This window comes from Rhagoletis zephyria, unplaced genomic scaffold (genome assembly GCF_001687245.7).
Source record: "Rhagoletis zephyria isolate East Lansing unplaced genomic scaffold, Rhagoletis_zephyria_1.1 Rzeph_scaffold_01014, whole genome shotgun sequence".
NCBI lineage: Eukaryota > Metazoa > Arthropoda > Insecta > Diptera > Tephritidae > Rhagoletis > Rhagoletis zephyria.
Genome location: NW_016158098.1, coordinates 147188 through 164169, shown reverse-complemented (window position 1 = coordinate 164169; position 16982 = coordinate 147188).

Below are 16982 nucleotides of genomic sequence, written 5' to 3'. Positions count from 1 at the left end.
CAGTCGGCATTTAACAGCTCGTTATGCTCAACAGCTGCCTACCAACTGATTTAGCACCAATTATGGTAATTAAAAAAACACCAATGGCCACCACCTATCTGCTCGTCTAACCACTGAGTTGTGTGAGCGAAGCCATTTAAGTCACTGCCAACAATTAATTCATTAAAGCGGCGTTGACTCAAGCCATTTTAACCATTTTAGTAATTTCAGCCATTTTATAATTGATACGCTTAGTATTTCAGCGATTTTAATGATTTCATAACAAGCAAGTTGTGGCATTAATGAAACTACAAGATAAGAATGGCAATAAAAACAATAAAATATGTAATAAAGGCCATAAAAGCTGGAAAACAAATGCACAATAAATAAAATAGCAAAGCAAGAGCTCGGGCGAGGGGTGGACACAGATTCGTGCACAGCTGCTGAGACTTACGTGTATGCAAATAGTTAATGTGCTTTTATTTAGCAGTTTGTGTCATTTTTAATCAATTCATTTAATTTATTCATCCATCTAACATTAGGCTACTTGTTTTTTGTTTTGCAATTTTTTATTAATTCACTTTCGTTTTTCAATAGAACAGCCAATTAAACGCACGATTCGCACGAAAGACTTAAGCAACGAACTTGCTGCAGTTAAACTCGAACTACATATGTATTTGCTTACATAAATAAAAGTGACAATACTTTTGTTTCATCAGTTAATAAATTGTTTAATGTGTTCCCATGTATTTATGTACTACATACATATCTATCATTTATTNTCGTTTTTCAATAGAATAGATAGCCAATTAAACGCACGATTCGCACGAAAGACTTAAGCAACGAACTTGCTGCAGTTAAACTCGAACTACATATGTATTTGCTTACATAAATAAAAGTGACAATACTTTTGTTTCATCAGTTAATAAATTGTTTAATGTGTTCCCATGTATTTATGTACTACATACATATCTATCATTTATTATTGCACTTTTGCAAAATGTCCTCCAACTGCTATGAAATATTTATGTTTGTTCAACTAGTAATTAATAATGTGCGATTGTTATCTTTCGCTTTATTTGCATGATTTACAGCCGTGGACATTGGTCATTGTTATTATATAGAAAAAAAAAAAAGGTGTCATATAATTCTTCAGTTGTGTCCATATAAGGCGTCTTATATGTGAGAAAATGTTAGTGTTCAGTTTGTACAAAATCTGTTTAGACTTGGAATATTTCTTTAAAATTAATGGCAACCTATGAAAATGTTAATGTTGCTTATTTATCGTTGAAAAGTAAAATGAAATATTGCAGCTGCAATTGCGTGGAAGTTTTTTAATTTAGTGGCTTATATGAAAAGTGTGATATGTTAGTGAACCACATTTTATAGGAAGCAAATTATAGTCTAATAGCCTTATTCATAAAAAATAAAGTAGCTTTAAAAAAGGTTTATAAACTGAAAAATGTATGAAAACGTCAATTTATAAAGCTCTTTAAACCTACTTTATTTTTTATGAATAAGGCCATAAATATTTACCCTCAGTATCTGGCCAAGAGTAGTATTTAGCGCTGTGACATGTACTAAGTATATGGAATTACTAATACCAAGAAATTGCATGAGCTCACTCGGGTGCAAACTACTTAACTTATTTCCATCTGTAAAATCTCTGCAAGGGCCAGGAATGTCTGATTTTTCACAGGACGAAATAGTTTTTTGATTGATCAAACGTTTATCTTAAATATTAGTGAAAGGGTGAAATACCAACGTGTAATTTTTTGGAAAAATTTGGTCGGTCGTAACTTTCTTTGATAGCTCGCCACGTTTGCAATTCCTAGACAAATGAACAGCCTTAAATAAGAAACCTTGAAATCGCTCATTTGTTCTCTGTAGGTCTGTGAGGTATTCTTGATCCATGAACTGGTTTATTTGAGTCTTAATGCTGCAATAACAGCCAACTCCGAGTAATTAAATCCAGCGGAAGTACAATGATGCAACACAACATTTAAGGCAAATGCGTATGTTAAGGAAAAGTGCATTGACGCGTCTTCGATTTGGTATGGATGGTATGGCTCATGTGTTTGTAGTTGTAATTTTTAGAGCTTTACTAAAACGCTTACTGAACGTAAAGTAAGGAACCGATTTATTTACAAAGAATGGCGTCTCAAAGAAAAAGTGTTATGGAAACTTGGAGTTTATTAAAAAAATGTCCGAAAACCGCTCGAATTATTTTGATGTGGTTTCCTTTAATCAAAAGTCATTACCTTTACTATTACCAATACTATTACCATTATCATTACCAACACCATAATCATGATGAAAAAAATTAATACGAATACGAAGAGGAAGAGGAAGAGGAACACTCGTATATGCCAATATTAGTGAGTATGAAAATAACTAAAAATGAGTCGAAGTGGTACGAACTATTTGCACTCCTCTTTTCGACTATTTGGTGACAGATGGCGCTGGTCAAATATTAACTCACAAATATACTGATCACGGCAAATATTTATTAGCTGTTGGTCAATGTGGGTCTTCTTCTTTCTTGCAAATTATTAAATAATACATCGCATTTGTACTAATTTATCAAATTCAGTTCCATCAAATGAAGTTTTCGAGCGTTTCATGTACAGTTTTTATCTTGATACGGGTGACTTGGCATCCGAATAAGACCCCCTGAAAATAGAAAAGCGTAAGGTAGTTTGGGGTAACTTTAGATAGGTGATATGTGGAAAAGGATGTGCACAACAAAAATTTACTTGCGGTATTAACCTGTGCATTTGTGTATTACAATATTTTACATGTTGCTTGTAGCAATCTTTGTATTTGTTTTAATACTCTATTTATATTTACACACATACAGGCTTTTACTATCCACAGCAAATAGAGTACTACTGCTAGTTGCACCAGCAACAGCAGCACAGCGGAGCGTAAAGTCCATTAACTAAGCAGCCACCCATATGGCAGCGAAAGCGCCAAATATATCACCGACCCGGCGCCTATTGTGTTAACACAATGGCCAACAAAAGCCCCAAGTAGATGGCTTAAATAGCTTGCTGGCAGCACACAGGGTTGTCTGTGCCGTTCCGTCGGTAGGCATTGGATGCTACTGCTGCCGCTGCAACTCGCTTTAGCTACGAATACGACTTCGTAGTACTACAAGCAGCGCTATTGCAGCCACTCATGTACACCTTGGCGTCGACATGTGCCAACTAAATACTAACCCAGAAGAGCCTCGCATTGGCTGCGAATGTGCCCCGTTCTGAGGAGGTATAAAATTAATGTGGTGCTTTTGTTGTTAAAGACAAATTATTGCACACTTTAATTTTCGACAAAACTTTGCCGAATGAGTGGCCCCATGAGTGCTGAAAGCGGCTAAAAGGCTGACGCTAAAAAGTTTACCGCAGTTAATAGGAAAGCTCTGGCAGTTGGTGTTATTTCCGTTTGCTTATATTAAATTTTCTTGTTTTTTTTTCAAACTCCTTGCTTGTCGTTCTATTCTGGCTTTCTTTGCTTATTTTTCCTTTGTCTCACATTTGTCTGCTACTGGTTCCCAGAATCCTTTTCTTTAGCCTTTGCGTGTGTTGAAAGTAACAAAGCGAAAAAGCAAATAAAAAAAAATTTGATTTCGACGCCGTCGTGTCGCAAGTAGCGCCACATTGTTTTGGAATATCAACAGCAGACCACAGTTGCTTTTACTCGCAACTCACTATGGACCAGAGATTGTTTTGTTTTTTTTTTTTTCAAATACACTTCTTCTGTTGTATTTCTCACTTTCCTTTGTATAAATAACTTTTTTTTTTTGTTTAATATCTTATTGTTGTTGTTTTTATTGTAAGTATTTGATTTCATGACATTAACACCCGTTTCTTTTGCTACTGTTTTGCTGTTATACAAAACGCAATGCCACGGCGAGTAGTGGAAAAGCAATCCTTTATCGCCACTAAATATTTATTTATTTATTTTCGCTGTTCCTTACATCCTTACCTTTGTTTAGCTCTGTAAATAATACAACAGCAAAATTTTGCATCATTTTGACATTGACGCCAGTTAGCCGGCGGCTGCCTTATGCAAATGTGCGGCAGTTAAAAAGTGAAATAAAGAAATTCTTAACTCATTTCTAGCGCTCGCATTGAGTGTGTTGCACCTCTGCGTTTCGCTTGCAAGTTCGTTGTTGAAGTCTTTTTTTTTTTGACGCGCGATTTTACTCGCATATTTTAGACACAGGCAATGCGATTTGATATGTTGAAAAACAAACTAATACATATTTATTACTGGGTTTCTTGGCTGCAGCATATTCCTAAATATTTTATTAAAAACACCATAATTTCGTTTGTTTTGTTCTAAAATTCCGACCTGACTTGTTGCTTAATATGCAGTTAATTATCTAAATCTTTACCCTTATAAACTCAATTTCTTCTTGATTCCTAAGCTTCTTAGTTTTTAGGATTAGGCAGAAGAATACATATAAAACTCACTTTTAAATTATAAATGCCAAAGGCTCCTGGACATAGTCAGTTCTGTATACAATTTTTCCAAACTCTCCATTGCGCCGAGAACTGTGCGATTATACTCGCACAAAAACAAATTAAAATTGAATAACTAAAATAAAATAATTGCTTGCCGAAAGCTGAAAAATAACTACGTATTCCTCAGGTTATTTTAAGCAAATTCTAAAAAAAAGATAATGCAATTAATTTGCCACAAAAGTTCCACTTTGAAATAAAAATAAATCGTATTTGATCGGCGAAAAGTCACATTAAGTTGTAATTACAAGAAAAACGTGCAGTTGGAAATCGGTTTTTCGAAAAAATGTGCTACCGCTTACCTGTTCACTCATAGCTTACCTACACATAAATACTATGTATACATACACATATTTATATATACATTTTGTACCAAACCTCTGTGCCATTTAAAACATTTTTCAGTTATTTAGTTTTAGCCAGTTGTGGCTGGCTGGTAAAGCACACAATTCCTAGTCAGTTTGTAATTCAGTCACTCAGCCATTTAGTCATTTAACATGTTCGCTGTTTTCTGTTACGAAACAGAAGTGAAACGCGAAATGTTGTTGCATGCAAATTAGTTTTAGTCACTTTGTGCGACAACATACCTGAACAAAGTGAAGGATATGTTTTGGTCTGCACAAACAAAGGCAATGAAATAAGCGCAAAAAGGCATTTAAAAAAACGATTCGAGTGAAATAAAATCAAGAAAAAAAATGTTTTGTGCGTCCAAATGACAAATAATAAAAAAGCAAGCTACAAACGTCTTAACGGTTGTAAGCGGAACTGTTAATTTTAAAACAAGCTCGTAAATGTAAAATAAAAATAAAAAAAATAAAAAAACAAATAAGAAGCTTTTTTCTTGAGCCATAAAAATGCGAATATTACAGCAAATGTATTTTAAACTTGTTAAGTTAATAGAATTTTAGTAAAAAAAAAAATTCTGTACTTTTTCTGTACTGTGCTCATTCTACAGGAAAGCACGGACTTTGATAACACTGATGACCTTGCAATGCAACAACCCCAACAGCTGTTCTGCTTTTCAAAATAAAATTTGGAATCATATCAAAATGATCTGAAGGAGGAGGGAGTCTAAGAGGTAGCAGCTTATTGCCGTGTGCAGAGCTGCGTTCTACGCAGTTTGTAGATGTCGTCACTGGGCATCGTTCTTGTCGTCCATACTGACGCCGCTTAGTTCAGCATTGACCAGTCAATCAACTTGTAAGTCACGAGTATGGAACCCAGTGCTTTTATCTACTTCATTGAAGTCGATATATATCGGCAAGCCTCATCACTTCGTCACCTCCTAAAACTTGATATTAGTCAACACACGGAAAGCCTACTGCGACGCTTTCACAAAGCATAGTAAACGAAAATGTTCTACTTTTCTCGCCAATCATGCCGCCATTTCCGATGTATTATCAAAGCAGCAGAGGCCCGCTTCATTTCAGCTGGATGAATTCCGAAGACAGGCTAATCCTAGAAATTCCTGCATCAACACATAGTCGTCCGACCCACGATGGGCGCGTGATTTTTTAAGCGGCAATTGATTGATCATTCAGCACTCCGCAGGGCGCTACGTAAAGTACACAACCTTTATTTACTAGTCAAGCGATGGAGGCCGGATGGAATTTTGATGTCGAGTCGAGTACCAAAGTGCTGCACACAACGTGTCACTATCGTTTGTAGAATCTTATAGGCTAATCCCCTTTCTATTCTCAGTGGAAGCACATCTTTTCGACAACAAGAATATGTAGACGTGAATCGTAGACCACTAACCTTGATCTCAAAAGATGCGTTGCAGCAACAACAGCACTAAATGTCATCATCTCACAGATATGTAAGTGAGTATCTGAATCAAAATCGACCCTCGTCGCAGTTGGCCTTGAACACAGCTCAATGTGACGTTTTCTTTCAAAAGCTGGTTGATATTTTTTTAGCCAAACTCTTCCCACTTGCAATTGCACCATCTTAGCGACAGGCTTTGTGAAAATATTACTGGCTATCACTCTGATTCTTCTAGTTTCTTGACTCCAAGCAATCTTTAAATTTCCGCGGCTAAATCCTCAAACACACTCTTCACTACGTGAGCAAAAGAGTACAAAGTAAACTTGAACGTGAACTGTACTCTCTCGGCTTTTGCATGAGCAGGCACAGTTGCTCGCCCACAGTCAATTCCTACTCTTACACCGCGTTAGGAAGCGCTAAGCAATGTGTTCAAAGGAAGTAACCAACGTACGTGGAACCTTGGGCGGTAGGAAAAGACGAAACGCCAGTTGACTTTGACTTTTTAACAGGTGGCAACCATTCTACATGTATTTTTAAAATGAAGGCTTTTCATATTAGGTAATTCATTTAACTTATTCAATAATTTGTATTTAACTTTTTTAATAGGTGGCAACCCTTAAAACTGTAAAGGTTTTCAAAATTTTAAAATTCTTAACACTTTTTCGTTTCACACCCATATTTTAATATTTCATGTAACTTTTGAAGTCTTTAATTTAATTCTGTGTTTCAATCAGGTTGCCACCTCTTTAAAATGATACTTTAGACATTCGCTTTGCCATGACAAACCGTCTGCCGCGCATATTTTAATATTTCAGAAAGCTTAAGTATAATTCAATTAAATTCGACTTTTCAAACAGGTGGCTACTCTCTTTAAGATATAGCGATGAACCTTCTTCTCACCCAGACGAACCGTTCGACACCCATATTTTAAAATTTCATCTAACTTATGCATAATTTTTTTAATTAGAAACAAGTGGCAACCCTCTTCCAAATATCGCTATCAACCTTCTCCTCGAAGAGGTGAACCGTTTGACATCTATATTTTAATATGTCGCATAACAAGTGTATAATTTAATTGTACTCCACTCTTCAAATAAGTGGCAACCCTCTTCAAAACAGAGCTATAGGCCTTCTCCTTGCCAAAATGAACACGCAGTTATGCGTTTTCCAGCACTCGGATATACTATGCTGACGTCTATAAAGTTCTAACAAACCAACATCCATTTTTATATACAAACATTTTTACATAAATATATATGTAGATTTATGCAAATGATATCAATTATGTAATTTAGAAAAATTGATGACGCATACTAACTACATACATTGGTTAGAAAGACAATACCAATATTAATGTAATTTGTGTATTCGGAATTTGTTTGGTACTTAATTCATTTTTTATAGCTTTATTATCAAAAGCTTATTAGGCATAGTTCGAATGGGCAGTACTAAAACAAAGAGAGTAAGCATTAAATATAAGTGAGTAAATATTGTATTGTAGACAGCATTTATGTATGTGAAATGAACGAAGTATATAAATAGTATGTAGATTAGCTCCAAAAGGTAGTTAAAAACGGAGTTCATAAACTCATTTCTCCTTTCCTACCAAATTTTATTTTTTTATGCAGTTTTTAGTTTTATTACCTTTTTGTGCTACACAATTTCTTGCTTCAACACCTCTTTCGGCTGGCGTCTACCGTTAATGAGCAACTGCGATACGCAAGTCATGCGGTAAAATAAAAATCTTTATCACCCAAATGCTGTCGCTTTTTTATCAATGAATTTTTATTGACAGCATTTTTTGGCGCAGAAGCTGCTACATTACTTGCCTTGTTTGTTCTGATTACTTGCTTTTCGTTTGCCTTATTTGTTTCGTGTATGTATGTATGTTCTTTGTGCGCTTAAATGCCATTGTGTGGCAGCCTGTTAGCATTTAGCCATTGACAGCAAACCAAACTCAAAGCATTTGACAGCGATTAAAAATACATAAAAAATATTTTAAGTGCCTGTCTGCACCGATTTTCAATGCGAAGCTGTGTGACTTTATTGATACGCTTGTGTTTAACTTTGTGCGCTTTTATGTGTGCTCTTTATGTATTTTTTTGTTCGAATTTCATTCGAATTTTTCTTAGCGCCCTTCGCTTTTTGGTGCTTCACTTTCATAAAGTGTCTCAACTCGTATCGCTGGCGACTCATTGCTTGTTGTATATTGTGTTGTTTGTGCTCGCTTCTTTTGCCTCCCAGCGCGTTGTGGCAGGTGAGTAGTCGCTGCCGGCTGCCGGCTGCTGTCTGCTGGCGCTTGCTAACGCTGAGTCATTTCGACTAATTTGAATATTTTTTAGTCTACGAAAAAATATCACTTCTCAAGTGAGGCACACATATCCACACACGCACACACATAAAACACAAAATTGGTTGCGTGTGTGCAATGAATGCCGTTATCATTGTAGGCAATTTGTAAACATTGGATTGGAAGTAAGCAAGTTCGCTACTTAAGTCTTTCCTTTTTCGTTGCGAGAAGCTGGCAGCGCTTGTGGGAAGCGCCATCTAATTTCTAGTTATTTTTCAAGCAGCTATCAATAAATGCTGCATATATTTCTCTCACCACTTGCTTGACTATAGAAGCCATCGCCTTTCTATGTACATATTCAACATTTCCACGTTCGCCGCGCCGTGTGATTCATGTCCAAGCTGTGCTGCATTCGCGCAGCAACGAGTATGAGGCGTGTGCGACGTGCCATGTTGCCCGGCTGCTGCACTCTTGTATAAACAAATGAATTATGTTTGGCGCAAATCGTTGGCGTTGTTGCTACTGGTTTTTCGCTTTTCACCAACTTTTCACCAGCAACGCTCAATTAACCATCAGCCAGCGATCGGAAACACGAATCAAGCGCAGCGCAATTTTGGTTTACCGCAAAGAAGAGGCAGAGCTGTCATTGCCAATATTATTTTCTACAATTCTGTTTTCTTTTTTTTTTCAATGCAAAACTCAACTAGCAAATTCCCAGTACCCACAAATATTTCATTCATATTTTTCTTACCTAATCCACGAAAGCAGCAGGAGCAGCTCCAGCGCGCGTTGTGGTAGGAGGCGGCAGCTAGTGGTGCTTCGCGTTTGAGTTAGCTGTGTTAGTTATAAATTTATATACGACTATTTCACATCGCCATTCAGCGGCATTACATCTAACTCACATTCATTGGTAGTTGATTTCAATTTGGTTTTTCGGTTTGCAATTTCACCGCATGCGCAAAACCAGTAGCAATTTAATCACACCAGTCGCGGCCGCCGCAGCAGTCATTGATGATCGACGCTTTAATGGTCGTATTCGGCGGTTATACTAACTTTATGCCGCTCGCCACTGAATCGCTTTTTACCTCAGAATTCCCCCCACTCTGTTGGGCTGCTTTACCGCCTTACAATGACGCTATTTTATTGGCAAGTGGGCGCGCGCACGAAAATTATGATTATTTTTCAATTTCAATTTCTGTTATTTATTTTTGCCAACCATGCATTGCCTGACTTTGCTACTTAGACTACTGTTCTCAGCGGTTTTGCTACGTTTTTTGTTTTTTTTTCAAACTTCACTTATATCAATAACTGTACATTTTATTGTTGTATGCGCGCTGCATGTCTGCTGCTATGCTGGGAAAATGTAAAAACCCCTCACCAATCGGCTTCCCCTAGACAAGAACTTTGAAGCGGATATGTTTGGTGGCACGTTAGACTTTAGTGGCTATTATTAAATTTCCGCTAATGAAAAATCTATTTATTTTGTTATCATGGCTTCATAGTATGTGAATATCCGCTGAGGTTTAGCAGTTAGTCATTAAGTGGCTGCTGCTGGGAGCCGAATATATACATACAAGTACATACACATTTTTTTAAATAAAAGTTGCATTAGTTTTTTCCATATTTGGTGTATCTGTAAAAACAGTCATGTCCTCATGACCAAGGAAATCACTCCAATATAAGTATGACATTGGCCATTACCTTAATTTCTTGGGAATCTAGATTTATTAGTACTTTAATCACGGAATTAGTCCTTTCATTGGATTGCCTCTCCTTACGCCATAGAAGAGGGAACATTTCTCCATACGTGCTGAACAGTTTGAAAAGAAGCATGGAAACATTCCCTTTCATTTGACAGTTACTTTCGTTTTTAAGATATGATGTCATTGATTGGAAGATTTTCCCCTCGCTGTCCATGGAATGCATGGGTAAAATTTTTTCCAAAACGTTCTTCAATAAACTTTCTCAACTTTTCCTTAAAAAGTGGAGTGGTAAAAAAGTTTTCACATTGTTTCAAAAGTTCTGCCTGACCATTTGTAATATTCTAGACCTCCTTCTGTAAGAACGACTCTTACGGTAAATATACTCACATTATTTAAGACACCTCCAATATCTGGAAAGGGCACAATACACCCAGAAAAAAATCAGCTAAATGTATTTCTCTTAACATATGATATTGTAACTATAACCAAAACATATGTTGAGAAAGACATATTTAGTTGACGTAATTGAACTATCTTCTCAGTGTAGTAAACTGTTTGCAGTACATTCAGCTCTCAATTGCGCAAACAATTTCATATATACATACGATCTCCATGTGGATCTGGTAGCGCATTGAGGGTACCACAAATAAATGATAGGCAAAAAAGAGAAGGCAAAAAAGAAGATAAAAACGAAAATAGAGACAATGAGAAATACATAAGAATTAGGGTAACTAAAAGAGTGAGAAAATTAATTGATAGTTTTCGATAAGAATCGAAATAAATTCGTTCATAAAAGTTAACGAAATTTATTGAATCATTGAAGTTTATGCTTATCGAAATTTACCGAGTTATTAAATTGATCCATTTTTATTGAGTTGTCGAAATTTATAGACGCAGAAACTTGGTTGTCAGAATTTACGGTTAGTTATCGAGCTATAATAATCTACAGGATTATCGAAATTTTGTATTTTAAAGAGATTTATCAAGCTATTGGTATTTATTGAATTATCATTATTTTTAGACTTAATGAAAATTTATCGAATTATCGTAATGCAACGAATTCTTTCAACTTACAGAGTTATCGATAATAAGTTATCTATTGAAATTGGACAATTTATCGAAACGAATTTTATGGAGTTTTTAAAATATATCGATTTATCGAAATTTCAGAGAGTGTAACGAGTTATCGAAATTTGTCAATAGTTTTCGAAAAATATGGAGTTGTCAATGTTAAAGTTTTTTAAAGGTATTCAAAGTTTATCGAGTTATCGACCTATATCGTGATATATACGATTTTGAGTTATCGAAAATTATCGAGCCCTCGAATTTCACAGCTATTGAAATTAGTCGCGTTATCGAATTTCGTTGAGTTATCGGATTTTAGTGTTTTTGAAATTCATCGAGTTATCGATGTTTATCAAATCATTGAAATTTATCAATAAACTGGAATGTATCGGGTCAATTCCAAGTCCTGCCGAAGTCCTCCAAAGACTTAAAAAGATATAAAAAAAATTTTGTCATGGTTTAGTTCCAAGGCAGCAGATTTTCCGGTAAGTTACTTTCAAAGATATAAAAAATGTTAGTCACGGTTTAGTTCCAAGGCAGCAGATTTTCCGGTAAGTTAATTTGTACCTTAAAAGCTTAGCTACGTTCTAAGTAAGTTAGAAAACCTCTCCAAGGCTCTTAAAAACTAGAATCATGATCGAATTCCGACAGTAAATGGCACTCTAGTTCGGCATTTATACAATGAAGATCTCTCTGTAAAGGCGCAAGTGCTCGTTAGAAATCATATTCGAGCATGAATTTAGCTGTTCTGGGCTGAGCTCAGCCGTTGTGAACTCCTATCCTGCGTTCTGTTCAGAAATCATGAAGCTTAAGAATAGGCAGACTCCATAATGTAACCATATCCTGAAGCGATGAATGGAAAATACCTAAACATGCACTTAATAATAAAACTGAGTAAACTTATCCACTCACCCCTGCGCAGAAATCGTGGATCTTGCTGCTATTTCCAGCGTACAAAAAATTCAGGCAAAAATTCATACTTATGAATAAGTGCTCCTGAAAATACCTGATGCATCATTCAAGAAAAACTTTAAGGAAGCTCTAAACTTTCTAACACTTGTAGTTTCCTATCATTGAGCACAACTTGGGCCATAAATAGGTGGGATAAAACGAAGAAGGAAACCAGCAGCATATAACTGACGAACAATGAAAATCTAGTCAATGTTGGATTTTTGAAAGCTTAAAGCCACTTTGATAAATAAGGTTTAGGTTTAGTTGGTTCACGAAAAATTTTGTATGCCATATCAAGAAGGCGGTAATTGGCGCAAATATTAGCAGGTACTTTCCTCTTATAGATCGGGTAAAGTACACTGAAATTCTATTTTTTCGGGCAAGTATTCATGAAATCAAATTTAAATGGGACCAGCCAGTTCCTCACCGCCTTTGAAAAGCTCATCTAGTAGTTTAAGCCGCTTTATTTCTATTCTTGGAAGAGTGAAGATACTTGAACTTTGTCTTTATACACTGGTCTGATTTCCTTTTCACCAGACGCGTCTCGTTTTTTGCCATTCAAAATCGTTGGCAAGTGTTTCCTTCACATCTAAAGTGTATTTGTGACATCTGTTAGCAGAGTTCTGTCTTCAACTTTGCGAAAAACTGTAATTTCTGGTCCATTTTCTGATACCGGTTTCGAGCTGCATTTCTGACTTCCAGCATCTTAAGCTTCCTTTTTTCGTCTGCCTTCACTCCTCTTTTTTCGGTATCACCATTGGCTACAGTACGGCTTGGTGTGATATTAGAATTGCTTTCGGGTACGCATTTTCATTAGCTACTTTATCATAATGCCATCGTTACAACACTTAATTTTTCATAGAGGCAGCAAAATTAACAAAACAATTAAAAGCTCCATTCCCGATTTTCCGTCGACAATCGCACCTTTTCCACCGCTTACCCAAGCGCACCACCACGGCGCAATATTCAATCGGTAACCACACATAAATTGCCATAAAAATTATTAATAAACACTTAAGTTCTTGTAATTTCAATTAATTTCAATAAACTACACTTCAACACGATACCGCAGCCAGAATCGCAAATGCAGATGCAGCCGCAATACTTAGTTTTTTGTAGTTCTGGGCATGCGGTCTGCATTGCAGGTGCGCGCTTGTGAAATTTAACACGATCGGCATTGCGGCGCGTAATTCATCGACACTAGCCGCTGCCTGCGCTGTAGCCAGCACCGTCACCGACGACACACAATGCTTCAAAGCAAGGGCTTCCAGCAGCTTTCGCCCAGCGCCGGCCTCTTGTCTCCGGTTGTCATCAGCGCAGTGGCCAATTGGTGCTGTTGCCGCACAACGAACGCCAGCCAGACCCCCCGCTGTAACTAATGATCGATAAACAATATTTACGCTTATGAATGTACGGATGGGCGCGCGCGCGCGCACGCTTGTAATCTTCACGCGACCGACTATGTAGCAGGGCTGACTAACAAAACGAGGCGTTACGCGCGACGTACTTTTGACTACGCAGGGCATAAAGTGGTTGTAGTTGTGCAATTTATCTATGTTGTTGTTGGTGTCAGATTACAAGTGCGAAAGCCAGTGGGCGCCTAGCCTGGATATCTACGAGCGCATCCACTCCGGCGGACACGCATTTATTGCAATTTTAGCGCTGATTTCACATGTTTTATGCGTTCGTTGCGTTGGTGATTAGTTTTTCGCTTTGCTATAAATTGGTGAAGTATTTCGAGAGAGTATTGAAAGGCTTAATTGAATTGAAAAAAGTAAAGTTGAGAAAAAAGAGAACATTAACTAATTCTTTGAAGGTCATAACTATAACGTAACATAACATAACATAAGCCGCACGTCACTTATAGAAAGATCGAATGCTTTGTCAAACGAAATACATTTAAGTATTGAAAAGCGTACTTAATTTCCCCTTAGTAAGAAAATTTGTGTGTTGGTTTGATATTATGTAACTCTTTTTGTCCATAAAGGGCTGTTTACATCCCTCAAGAAAATCGAAGAACTCATATTAAATTACGCACAAGAAAAGGAAAAGAAATTTTCTTCTATCAAAATTTCTGAAATCAGCATGCAGCTGTCAAGTAAAAAATGCACGTATATTTATTTATTCAAGAATATTTACAGCAACAGAAATAATGAAAACAATTTTTGTGATTTTCTTTGCCCTTAGTCAATATAAATCAAAATTTAGATCTCATTCTCAATCTTAATCTTAATCTAAATTTTAAGCTCAATCTTAATCTTAATCTAAATTTTAAGCTCAATCTTAATCTTAATCATAATCTTAATCTTGGTCTTAAATTTAATCTTAATCTTATGCTTAATCTTGATCTTAATATTAATCGTAGTCTTAGTCTTAATCTTAATCTTGCTATAACTTAGTAACGGTACTTCATAGGACTTTGAAATTTTGACAGCTGGTGCGTATACTGGTAGGTACTCGATTTCCCTCACAAACAGAAAATCGAACAGGTTGTCACTTACGCCCTTTTGACGGTTAGGGCTCGATATATGTATTTATGTAGTCAAATGACAGATCATACTTATATCATTTTAGGAAGAAGAGCGTGGCAGATGCCGCTTGTAGTGAATTCTACGGATGCTATAAAAACGAACAGGAGACTGAAAACGTAATACGTTTACCCTGACAATATCCCGCTCTTTGGAGGAGGAGACTAAGTTGAATGCATGGCAAAATCTTTGTGGGAACTGAGCTTTATGGCGAGTATAAATATGCGACAGTTTCCCAATTTCTTTAGTTCTACGAGTGGGTTTCTCGACTAAATAGATACATATGTGCAACTAATAAGGATCCTAAGTATGCTGGGTATAACCACATATAACCGTTTCAACATACCATATTCCAGCTGTTCTTTATCACAAACAAATCTGGAAAACATTCAAGAATATAACCCACTCACTCCCACATTTAAGTAAACCAAAATGAAACGACATATGCATGTACATACATGCTTCTTGTTGCAAAATTCTTCAGTGTATTTCTCTGACAGTCCTGCCGCTAGCGTAAATCAAATGAGCTGTCAATGTTGTCTGCCAGCGGCTAAAGTGACGATGCCGACAAGTGCAATGCTGAGGGAAACAATTCATCAAAAATCAGCGAACGAACGAATAGTCGCAGATACAAATGTATAAGTAACGCTATAAACAGGCGCATGTATAAAGATGTAGGCATGTGCATAAAGAATATGAGTATGTTTGCATGTATGAATAAAAGAGATGCCACCAAATATTCGCATGTTGGAAATAAAGTTAGCGCCAAGCATTTTTTGGGAAGTAAATTTTGACAGCTAGGAAGCGTACTACTTAAAATGCAGACAGCAAGCGGTGAGGCGAATTAATGGTGTCAGTACAGCCAACATAGAATTTTTCAACGCAAAATGTCTGAAAATATTTATTAAAAGTAAAATAAAAATTGAAAACTTTTATGCACATACCAAAACGTACCTAGACATCGGCGTCTACAAATACATTCGATGTACACCTTTTCATATTTCACACAACAGCAAAAGTCGCATTGCCGCCAGCAACTGTTACATACACATAGAGTTGTAAAATTTTAATTGCATTGCAAATTTATTTTTTGCACTCAACGAGGTTTACAAAAAACGAAAGCAGTAAGCGCCATGCGATAGGCTTTTGCATTAAAATGTGGCACCTGCAAACGAAGTGAGAACAGCAACGAATTGGTCGGGCGAATATGAAAAACGCATTTAAATTATGTTAAAGCCTACATATGTATGTATGTTAATATATTCTAAGACATCCCACATGGTTTGCTATATAAAAAAAATGGCAATTCTTTTATTTCTATAAATTTATATTTATACTCACCCATTGAAATTCGATGGAGCGGCGAAACTCGCTAGCTATGTATGTATGTAGGTACATAGTATATGCTTATAACTATCAAATGTATACCACATACGAATTGATAAAATAGAGTAAATATTGCAATATGATTGTCGAAAGATAGAAGGCTTACAGCCGAAAATATCTTTTTGGAAGGTTGCCTTCTGTTTGAAAATTGTAATTTTAATTTAATTGATAAGAAAAATAAAATATTGCAATATGGGTATCAAATTAAAGATATTTTAGAAGACTAGTTTTGTAGCGGGTTGCCACCTATTTGAATAAAGTGCGCAATATGTAGAATCGAGTTATAAGATTATACATAAATAAAATTTCCAGATTAAATACCCTCGAAAATATATTAACTAATACCCAAATTCATAAAAAAAAATAAAGTATTTTTGAAGAATCGAGAATTTGTTTGATAATCTCACTCCATAAATTTCTTCAAATCTATTTAATTTTTTATGAGTGAAGCCATAAGAGCTTTGGGAGGGAGTAACAACACAAAAATTCGCAGTGAAGCATGCCGGGTATTTGCTAGTTTAGAACATGTTTGTACTCCATCTTCTTATCCGCTGAGTGAAAAACTGTTTCGGTCATTACGTACATACGTTATTCTTTGCTGTACGTTTGCTCACTGAAACAAACAGGGAATAATGTAGAACTTTGAGCCTCATTTTTTCCTACAACTGGTTTGCGGGGGTATAGGGCAGCCATAACCTCCCTAATACTATACTTCTCTATATAGCGTCACCAGATAAGGGTTCCATAATGATTTATGCCAGATTGGCAGAGCAGGTTTCCACCTTATACA